Source organism: Solanum pennellii, chromosome 12, assembly GCF_001406875.1.
Source record: "Solanum pennellii chromosome 12, SPENNV200".
Taxonomy (NCBI): domain Eukaryota; kingdom Viridiplantae; phylum Streptophyta; class Magnoliopsida; order Solanales; family Solanaceae; genus Solanum; species Solanum pennellii.
Genome location: NC_028648.1, coordinates 22,672,947 through 22,685,039, shown reverse-complemented (window position 1 = coordinate 22,685,039; position 12,093 = coordinate 22,672,947). Strand labels below are relative to the sequence as shown.

Below are 12,093 nucleotides of genomic sequence, written 5' to 3'. Positions count from 1 at the left end.
TATAGTGATGCTACTTGGAATTCTGATCCGAATGACTCTAAATCTATTACTGCTTGGATTTTCACTTTGGCTGGAGCAGCGATCTCTTGGAAATCAAAGAAGCAGAGATGTATTACTCATTCAACCATGGAGTCAGAATTTATAGCTATGTCTTCTGCTGGAGAAGAAGCTGATTGGTTGCGATCAATGCTGATAGATATTCCTTTATGGAGTAAGCCAATACCACCTTTAACTATCTATTGTGATAATCAAGCTGCTATACTTCGGGCTTCAAGTGACTGCTATAATGGCAAATCGAGACAAGTTCGTCTCAAATATAATAATGTCAGGAGATTATTGGAGGAAGGCGTGATATCGCTTCAATATGTGAAGTCCAGATTTAATTTGGCGGATCCTTTGTCTAAAGGGTTAGGCAAAGAGTTAGTGGTGGAAACTTGTAATGGAATGGGAATAAAGCCTGTTGTAAATTAATTGTACTTTATGGTAACCCTACCTAATGATGTAATCTTGGGTTCAAAGGGAAAAACAAGTAAAGTTACCATTCTGCAGCACATCAATAAAATTCTCATTTTCAAAATAAAATGAAATAAGTAGATGTGCATGATTGAGATTCTTTTCTCTTCATAAATTTATAAAAATTTATAAGACCGATCTCGGTTGGAGTTAGTAAGAAAACTTGATAAATTTTTTTTCGATATTCCTGCTGAACAGAAGGATGAGATTATATTCTCTTAATAAGTCTATAAATCGATTTCGATTGGAGTGTGTCGGAATACTCTTGATAGATTTACCGATACTTTGTGTAAAGGAGGATGAGATTAATTTCTCTTAATGAAGTTCATTGACTATTTGGTCGGAGTATGAAAAGTTACTCTTGATGAATTCACCGCACTAAGAGCAAAGTGTAGGCCGCTTCAATAAGATTTTAATAGGAAAATCTTAAAGAACTTGGCTAAAAAGAATTCAGGACACATGGCCGTAAGGTGTCAAAGGATTTTGATTTTCACCGGAACATAGTGATATGCGTGGAGTATTTTTCTAACTTCATTCAATGATGCACTTAGTTCAAGATATGTTCACTAAGTAGTCAATGATTTAGAAAAAACCTTCACTAGCTAAAGGTTCAAGTCCAAAAGACACCATTATTGATGCATGTTGCTAGATTAATGTCTCAAAATATTTTTTAGATTTTTCAAAGATAAAATTTCTTGAAACAAGTGGGGGATTGTAAGAGTTAGTGTTTCAATTAATTTTGAAACAAATTCATCCGTTTTGAAATAACAAATACATGAATGTGAGTTGTAACATTCATTTACTTTAATTCTATGTTATAAACATTTGCAAAAAGTCTTTTTTTTTTTAATTCTACGTTATAGTATTCACAAAGCAATAAGTTCTAGGTTCCAGGATCAGTTTCATTTTTTAATTTTTGGGTTGCGCTTCACGCCATTTTATTTTTTGTTGATTCCATCCTTTGTTGTTTCCCGCAGGTTATGAACCTGATTGGTGATGTTAAAGGAAAAGTTGTTGTCATGTTTGATGACTTGATTGACACAGCAGGTCAGCTTTATTACATATATTGTAAGAGTTAGTGTTTCAATTAATTTTGAAACAAATTCATCCGTTTTGAATTAACAAATACATGAATGTGAGTTGTAACATTCATTTACTTTAATTCTATGTTATAAACATTTGCAAGAAGTTTTTTTTTAATTCTACGTTATGGTTTTTGAATGATAAGTTTTTTGTTTCCAATTCATGAAAATAAATTCTATTAATCAAAAAACTTTTTCTTGCAAAATTTTTTATCCTATAAATTGAGTTTGTTTTGGTTGAAAAAGATAGGCATTCAAACAAAAGTAATTTCAGATAGAATATGTGCCTTCACTTATCAGTCAATGAACCAGGTCCCTTGACACACTAATAAGTATAAACAGAAAGTAAATGCAGTTTAAACAACACAACGATTTTACGTGGAAACCTCCTTGCTTAAGGGAGTAAAACCACGACCTGTCTCACAGGATTTTCAATCGTTTTCACTAATCTTCACAAGCAAAAGTGAAACACGATTACAACAAATGTGAGAAGAAGTTTTTAATCTGACGTTCAAGCAATAATCTCTATCGCTTAACAAGCCTAAGTAGAAATAAATCTACCCACTAAGCTATCCCACCTAGACAACTTAGAATTTCAATACTACCCACTGATTCCTTTATAGTTTCAGGAATAGTTTACAATGTAAGACCAAGAGAATATATTCTTAAACAACTACACTTAAATGCTTCAGAGATTTCTGCTGTTGTTTGAATACTTCTGCCTTTTGTTTGCTGATAGCCGTTACAAGTGTTCTTGATGCATTTTTATCAAGTTGCAAAAACTAAAAATGATGTTTAGGAAAGTGACTTTTATATGGACAAGTCACTTTCCTTAAACTCTTTGCATTGGTTGGAGAAGTCTGACTTGCTGACGCCGTTGGGAAGAGTGCACCTACTTTCTGTACCTTCTCCAGCTGGCAGTCAACTGGCTCGTCACATTAGGAGCCTGGTACCTTACAAGGTCCCTGAGTTTACTTCATCTTCAAAACTCAAGTAAGAAACCTGGTACCTTTACAAGGTCCCTGAGTTTGTCAAATCATCAAAACTGCAAATAACATTTTCCCCCTTTTTGATGATGACAAACAATGCTCTCAGGCACCACTCCAGCTTTGTTCCCCCTCACTGTATTCCCCCTCACTTTGTTCCCCCTCACTGTATTCCCCCTCACACATATAACTCAGCCACTTAGCTACTTACCAGTTTTACTTCCCCCTTTTGGCATCATAAAAAAGATATACAGTAAACCAATGATGTCAACAGTAATACCAGATAAGATCAAAGCTAGAAAGCAATCAAACAGAAAGGGAAAAACATTCACCATAGATAATAACTAGAACACCAGAGGAATAAGTTAAATAGCATTCCACAATAACATTTATTACATTAAAGTCAAACTGATAACACAACGACACAAAGATAAGCCACAAAAAGAAGACACAGGGAAGGATTTTAACAGGCTAGGAAGGAGGAGGTTGATGAGACAGGGACTGGATAATGAGAGTGAGTCGAGCATTGGTAGCATTGTTATCTTTAATTGCCTTCTCTTGTAAGGCAGTAATCTTAGCCTTCAACTCTGCATTTTCTCTCTCCAGGGCTTGAACCACGGAAGTACCAGGTCCCTCAGTCTGTGCAGCAAGTAGTTCAGCTTTGAGTATAGCAATTTCGGCATCTTTACCACTCAAACGCACAGTTAGCTCCTCAACCTCATGCTTGAGTTAATCCTGATCTTCTATGAGTTGAGCCATCTTGCTCTTGGGATTGCCTCTCCCTTAAATACACTCACATTCGACTAGGGTACTCTCTGAAACAGTTTGTTTCACCGTCCCAACCCTGCCAACACTGAGAGGAATTTTAAAATGCTCGAATACTTCTGTGAGAAAGTATCTGTATCCCATTCCATGAATCCCTTTCCCCTCTATGATAGTTTTGTAGATGTGCTCAAGCATAAGACCTGGGATATTCAGAGTTTCGAATCTGCACAACATCTCCATCACAAATAAGTCAGCAGAAGTTCCTGAAGTCCTCTTTTCAGTTCGAGGAAGGAGAACTTTGTTAACAAATTCGAACACCAACTGGTACTCGCTCTTCATGACCTTCTTAAAAATTCCAGCAACCTTTGTTGTGGGAATCTTAGAAACCAAGGACACAAACTCAATCGAACAAGTTTTTCCAGTCACAGACCCGGTCCCCTCTCTAGGTACCCTGAGAATTTTGCCCAGCAGACACTCATCCGGATGCACATCAATGTCATTTACTCTTGTGAGGATACTCCCATCTTTTTTGAACTGAATGTTATAGTATAATTCACGCACTTCTTCTTCATAGAGAATAGGATATTTCCTGTTGAATAGATGCATCCATGATTGAATTTCCACCATATCATGAAGAGAGTCCATACCGTGAAAATTGATTATTCCCATATCAAAGACTCTCCCAGCCAATACAGCTTGCTTTCTCAGGTTGTCAACAACTTCCTGCATGTTGACCTCCTCTTCACTCCTATTTTGGGCACCAGGTCCCTGTGATATCTTCCGTTTTACTACAGAACTTTTCTTTTTGGGTTTTGTTTTCTCAACCTTCTTCGACTCCTCTGACTTTGTGTTTCCTGACCTTTTCTTCTTGCTTTTCTTTTCAACTTCTTCAGCAGACAACTCAACAACATCAGATTCAGGCATTTTAAAGTTTGAAACTTTAAAGGTTCTGGCACTCCTAATTTCAGCCGTAGATCTAGCACTAGCCTTTAAGGCATCAGCCATCAATTTTCGTGCATCAGACCTAGTGGTAGGTCTTCTTCTAGGAGCTTCTTCCACAACCTTTTCTTTTCACTTCCTAGACACTTCAACCTCCCTTCTTTCAGCCTTCCATTTAATGGGTTTCTCATCACTTTCAGAATCTGAGGAGTTTGAAGAAGGATACCTTCCAACATCTGGAGTTTTATCAAAGATGGGTTGAGTGTCTCTTACCTCTTCCCTTTGTAAAGCCTCAGTTTGCTAAGCCCGAGCTTCTTCTCTCATCATAGCAAGACTTTCAATAACCAGTTCCTCACTTGCTGCCAAGATGTTTGACTCAGAAGATTTATTTCTTGGCAAGTCTCCTTCAAAAAGATTATCGGGCAACATTTCATGGCAAGGACAAGGTCCAGAAGGTAAACTAGTGCTATTTAGATCTATGGAATATAAGGGATTGTCGGGAGTATTTTTCTAAGAACTTGATGGGGCACTAGATCTGGACTCTAATGCTGAAGGAGAGTAAAAAGCGATAGGTTCTATTTTACTGAGAGCAGTGAGAATTTGTTTGGAGGTGGAAGAAGGATCAGACATATTTGACTTGAATAAGAACAAAAATTGGCTTTTCGAAGAGAAAAAAGAAGAAGGAACAACAGATTTTGTCTTTTAACTTTTCTCTGATTCCCTTTTTCTTTTTAAAAGGAAGGAATGTTAAGGGACGGATGAGAAATTCAAAAAGAAGTAAAGAGGGTTTAAAAAGACTTGAAAAGGTGTCAGGTCCGTGATTTGACGTGTCGCTTGGGGGATAAACGATGGGACTAATGGTCAGATTGACCGATGATTGACACGTGGCATTATCAACGGTCATAATTTCCAGTTTAAAATTAATGTACAAATGCTAACCTGGACCGGCACCAGGTATCATAACACAGTTTTATCCTCATTCCCTAGTTGTTCTAGCCATGTCTTTGCTAAGCTAGTCCTTCCTGAAAGTATACCTACAATGGTACAAAAATGATCTAATCCAGATATTAAATTATTCACACAAAGGATACCTGTACTGCAAATTTAGCCATCAAGGGAATTCAACTGTTTGAAGCTACGGACATCACTTAGAGATCATCATACCCAACTTCAGCCTATTTCTCTCAAATTGATATTTACTGAGAGCCTTGGTGAAGATGTCTGCAATTTGCTCCTCCGTTGGACAATATGTAAGCACAATATTCCCCTTTTCAACATTGTCTCTCAGAAAGTGATGTCTAACATCAATATGCTTTGTTCTCTTATGGTGAACTGGATTTTTTCCCATACTAACAGCACTAGTATTGTCGCACATAAGAGGAATAGCTTTGATGTTTATACCAAAATCCTCCAAGTGTTGCTTGATCCATAACAACTGTGAACAGCATGCCGCTACTGCTACATACTCAGCTTCAGCTTTTGAAAGGGCCACAAAATTCTGTTTCTTGGTTCCCCAAGAAATGAGTGAAGATCCAAGGAAATGAGCCATTCAAGAAGTACTCTTCCTGTCAACTTGATAACCAGCAAAATTAGCATCTGCAAAACCAACTAGATCAAAAGTGTCACCTGCTGGATAGAAGAGAACCAGGTCCCCTGTTTTTTTCAAGTATCTTAGAATACATTTTGCAGCCTTCAAGTTTGAATCACGAGGACATGCTTGAAACCTGGAACACATTCCAACACTATAAACAATATCAGGTCTGCTAGCAGTCAGATATAGCAAGGATCCAATGATTCCCCTATACATGGTCTGATTCACTAGAGGATCAGATTCCTCTACTACAAGCTTGGAATTTGTTCCCATAGGATTATCAATAGGTTTGGAGTCAAACATATTGAATTTCTTCAGTAGCTCCTTAATGTACTTCTCCTGACAGATTGAAATCCCATTTGATGATTGCTTAATTTGTAGACCAAGAAAAAATGTCAGTTCGCCCATCATGATCATTTCAAATTCCTTTCCCATTAATGATGAAAAATCTTCACACAAATGTTCTGAAGTGGCTCCAAAAATTATATCATCCACATAAACTTGAATAATAAGCAGTTCTTGTTCTCTTTTTAATAAGAACAGAGTATTGTCTATTTTTCCTCTTTTGAAACCATTCTTCAGCAGGAACTTTGACAGCCTTTCATACCATGCTCTAGGAGCCTGTTTCAAGCCATACAGAGCGTTATTCAATCTGAACACATAATCTGGTAGCTCAACATCTTCAAACCCAGGAGGTTGTTTGACAAATACCTCCTCTTTCATATCTCCATTCAGAAATGCACTTTTGACATCCATTTGATACAGCTTGAATCCCATGAATGCAGCAAAAGCTATTAGAATTCTAATGGCCTCCATCCTGGCAACAGGTGCAAAAGTCTCATCATAGTCTATTCCTTCTTCTTGATTGTATCCTTGAACCACCAACATGGATTTGTTTCTAGTGATCACTCCATTTTCATCGAGCTTGTTTCTGGACACCCATCTGGTTCCTATTACTGTTCTGCTTGCAGGTCGAGGAACCAGGTACCATACCTTGCTTCTTTCAAACTGATGAAGTTCATCTTGCATTGAGTTGATCCAATCTGCATCACTTAATGCCTCTTTCACATTCTTGGGCTCAATAGATGATATGAATGCTGAAAATGCAACTAGATTTCTTGTTTTTGATCTAGTATGAATTCCAGAGTTCAAAGGAGCGATAAGATTATCAAGAGGATGCGATGAACTATGTTTCCATCCTGGTCTTAGAGCAGACTGGTTGAGTTGATCAACATGTTCTTCTTCATCAAGGGTGTCATCATTATCTGGGGAGTTTGATGTACTCTGACTGGAATTCAGAGTAGTACCAGGTACCACATCACACTTTTCCACTTCATCAGCCTTTTCAGGTAGACTATGATTTTGATTATCATAGTCATTTTTCAACTGTTGTTCTGCATCAGCTTCACTTCCTTCAATTTTTTGTGAATTGAACAGCTTGATCACATCATCTTCATCATTTGATCCATTGCTTTTCAAGTTTCCATCTTCATCGAAAACAACATGAATGCTTTCTTCAATGCACTGAGTTCTTTTGTTGAATATTCTGTATGCTTTACTCGATGAAGAATATCCAACAAACACTGCTTCATCACTTCTAGGATCAAATTTTCCCAGATCATCCTTTCCATTGTTCAGCACAAAACATCTACACCCAAATGCCCTAAGATAGCTCAGCATAGGCTTTCTGTTGTTGAGCAGCTCATAGAACAGCTCTTATCAGACACCTGCTCGTAACATGACAAGCTGTGTTGACAGCTTCAGCCCAGAAACTTTGAGGAAGATTTGACTCAATAATCATGGTCCTGGCAATGTTCACCAAGGTTCTGTTTTTTCTTTCCACCACTCCATTTTGTTGAGGAGTTCTTGGAGCAGAAAAGTTATGACTAGTACCATTCTCCATGCAAAATTCATCCAGTTTTGAGTTCTCAAACTCTGTTCCATGATCATATCTAATCCCACAAATCACTTGATTCAATTTAGTTTGAATCATTTTGAAGAACACCAATTCTTCAGGTGTTTCTGCTTTTGACCATAGGAATCTTGTCCATGTATATCTTGAGTAATCATCAACTATCACCAGAATGTATTTCTTGCCATTTCTGCTTTGAACTTTCATAGGACCACATAAGTCCATATGCAACAGCTCCAGTATTCTTGATGAGGTTACTTGCTTCTTTGGCTTAAAAGATGATCTGACTTGTTTTCCTTTGACACAAGCTTCACATATTTTATTTTCAGCAAACTTCAACTTTGGCAGACCTCGGACCAGGTCCTTAGAAATCAGTTTATTCCATAAAGATGAGCTCACATGCCCTAGCCTTCGATGCCAAAGATCAGCATTTTCATTTTGAGCACTAAGACATGTCAGATCATCTCCATGAGACGTTTCTAAGTTGGCCACATACATGTTTTTACTTCTGAAAGCAGTGAGAATCACTTTCTTTGTGGTTAGACTAACTACAGTGCACTTCTCAGAAGCAAACTTGACTTCATTTCCCTTGTCACAAATTTGAGACACACTCAAAAGACTGTACTTCAACCCATCAACATGATACACATTGTCAATTGATTCTTCAAGAGACCTTCCCACTTTACCAACTCCCAAAATGTACCCCTTCTTTCCATCACCAAAAGAGACACCTCCTTCCTGAAGTGTCTTGAGTGAGAGGAAATTTTTGATGTCACCAGTCATATGCTTAGAGCATCCACTGTCCATATACCAACATTGACTGTTGCTCCTCTCACTCACCTGCACCAAGAATCACTTGTTTAGCTTGGGGACCCATTTCAATTTGAGTTCCCAGAAGGCAGACAAAGGAGTGATCAGATTGTATCTAGTCCAATAGGGTAGTTTTTGAAACTTTCTAACAAAGGACACTGGAGCAGAGACAGATTTTATCTTTAAAAATCTATCAGTTGAAACAGGTTTTGGAGGACCAGGTCTATCTTTTGATATTTTTTGCCTTTCAGCATAATTAGAGAGTCTTTCATGAGAATTTCTCCAGCCAGCACACTTTCCCTTTAAATGCCCATTTTTGCCACAGTGAAGACAAAGCATATTGTCAGACACAAATACATACTTGTTATGAGGGTTAAAAGGAGGAGTGATATTCAAACTTCCTAGGCCTTTCTTATTGAAATTACTCTGATTTGTTGCATTTGACAACAACTAAGAGGATTTTTTCCACTTAAGAGATTTTTCAAGTTCTTTCTTAAGTTTGACAATATCCTTTTCTAATTTGTTGCTCTTCTCCAAAGACAATTCCAGATTTTTCTCAGTGGTTTTCAGTTTTTCTTCAGTTTCAACTTGTAAACCATTTGACCTTCCATTTAGCTTTTCAGCTTCTTCAGTTATCTGATTCAACTGTTTTTTAAGTTCAGTGTTATCAGACTCTAGAGACACCATTTTTGACAATTTTTCCTCCAGTTTAACCTTTTTTTCAGTTAAACTGTCAAGTTCAACATTCATAATGTCTCTTTCAGAGGTTAACTCAATTACTGAATCAATCATAACGTTTGCTAATGTTCTTAATTTTTTAAGAGAATAATTATTCATATCATGTTTCATATCGAGAAGAGTTACCTTGTCATCCTCTTCTTCATTTTCTGTATGAGCCATGAAAGCAAACATTTCATTGAATATGGTTTCCTCTTCATGAACCGCCACCATAGACACATCATTTGGTTCATCAGGATCTTCTGAGTCACTTGAAGAGTCTCCCATGCAGCAAGAGCCTTTTTGACCACATAGTCAGCAGCAGCTTTGCGATCATTTTTGCCGAGTACCAGGTCCCTTCTCTTCTCTTTGTCACTTCTTGGTTTTTGATATTCCATGTTTTCAGTTTTGAGTAGAGGACACTCTCTAATAAAGTGCCCAGTTTTTCCACACTTGTAGCAGGTATCATTTTGAGTAGCATTTCGAGGACCATTCGTTTCTCTTCTAAAACATTTGTTCTTTTTCACAATTTTTGAAATCTATTGATGAGATAAGCCATATCATCATCACTGGAGTCTTCATCAGATTTGTATTTCAGCATTAAGGACTTATCCTTTTTGACTTCCTTCTTTGACAAATCATGATTTTGATTCATACCATGAGTTTTCACATTTCCAATGAGAGCATCCATTGTCAGCACCTTTAGATCTTTAGCTTCAGAAATGGCATCAACCTTGCTTTCCCAGGACTTTGGGAGAATTCGAAGCACTCTCCTGACTTTCTTGCTCATACTGATAGGTTCCCCAAGACTTCACAGCTCATTGGTAATAGAGGACAATTTTGTGAACATCTCATGAATGGTTTCTCCTTCCTTCATCTTGAAGTTTTCATACAAAGAGGTGAGCGTATCAATCTTTGATTCTTTGACTTGTTCAGTTCCTTCATGATCTGTTTTTAAACAATCCCAGATTTGTTTAGCAGACTCACAAGCTGAGACGCGATTGAACTCATCAGGTCCTATCCCACAGATTACAAAAGTGAAACACGATTACAAAAAATGTGAGAAGATGTTTTTAATCTCACGTTCAAGCAATAATCTCTATTGCTTAACAAGCCTAAGTTGAAATAAATCTACCCACTAAGCTATCCCACCTAGACAACTTAGAATTTCAATACTACCCACTGATTCCTTTATAGTTTCAGGAATAGTTTACAATGTAAGACCAAGGGAATATATTCTTAAACAACTACACTTAAATGCTTCAGAGATTTCTGCTGTTGTTTGCATACTTCTGCCTTTTGTTTGCTGATAGCCTTTGCAAGTGTTCTTGAAAATTTTTTATCAAGTTGCAAAAACTAAATGATGTTTAGGAAAGTGACTTTTATATGGACAAGTCACTCTTTGTCATTGGTTGGAGAAGTCTGACTTTCGGACGCCGTTGGGAAGAGGGCACCTACTTTCTGTACCTTCTCCAGCTGGCAGTCAACTGGCTCGTCACATTAGGAGCCTGGTACCTTTACAAGATCCCTGAGTTTGCTTCATCTTCAAAACTCAAGTAAGAAACCTGGTACCTTTACAAGGTCCCTGAGTTTGTCAAATCATCAAAACTGCAAATAACACTTTCCCTTGAAAACACTTGTGAGACATTGATCAAAAGGTGAAATCACCAATTCAGGAATAGAAGAGAAACATTCTTGAATGCTACTTGTTTTGTGGCTTAGTTGAATCCCGAAGATAGAGTTGTTATTTATTCTTCCGATTGCTCGTGGGAGAGACTCCAACTATCTTCAAGAAACGTATAAACGTGCCTCTAAGCCAAGCAAGTTTTATTTTGTATTCCTTGTAATTTTATCATTCTTGTTCATTTGTTCTAACATATATCAGATACTCTTGGCAAGCCATAAAATGGAGATTTATGTGTTTTTTCTCTCCCTTTTCAAGGAGATGTTTGAGCATCCAGCTTTATTTGTTGTGTGTAAATCTGTCTTAGATTATGAAGTGTCTCAATAATAACTTCCATTCCCAGCTTTGATTAATTTCCTTGTGTTTCTATGGTCCTTGGTTAGCTCCCTTTATTTCTTTTCTTATGAGGAGATCAGTTTTGAATATCATTAGATAAAAGCATGACATCTTTTTGATGGATCGTAGGGTGTATTTGCAAAGGTGCGGATCTTTTGCACGAGGAGGGAGCACGGGAAATCTATGCATACTGTACACATGCTGTTTAAGGTAACATATATGTGCATCATACAAACATGGAAAAATCTTTACATATTTCGGAAATGTTTGTGTCTACTGTGAGAAGGATGAGTGTGTTGAAAAGCTCTGACCTCTCAACACCCTCTCTTTCAAGCATCAAAATACTAGTGCACAAGTTTTAGATTCTACTGAGATAATCTCTGAATGTGAGTCTCCTCTTTGGTGTTGATGCTAGTCTTCCTACAGTTGAAAACAATGAAACATATTGAGACTTTTGCATTACCTCCTACATAGCATTAGGCTTTTGCTTTTCTGCCATGATTGCAATGATTAAAGAATTTCATATTTTGTAATCTGCAAACTTTAGCTAACGAGCATAATTTGTTGTTGTAACTAATTAAGGTCCAATTAATGTAAATGCAAATGGGTTGTTACTCCTCGTCTAATTTGGGTCCTGCTCGCATTTTTTTACTATTTAGTTTCAATTTCTCTAAATTTATAATGTTACATGCTACATTCAAAATTTTAAAACTTTTGTAGACAGTTGATGCTTCTAGAACTTTGCCTAACTATTGGTA

At 37.2% G+C, this 12,093-nt stretch overlaps 1 pseudogene; it reads left to right on the top strand.

Moving 5' to 3' along the window:
• The window catches only part of LOC114075273, a 21,603-nt pseudogene extending 10,059 nt beyond the window's left edge, over positions 1 to 11,544 (top strand).
• Positions 11,545 to 12,093: the final 549 nt, after the last annotated feature.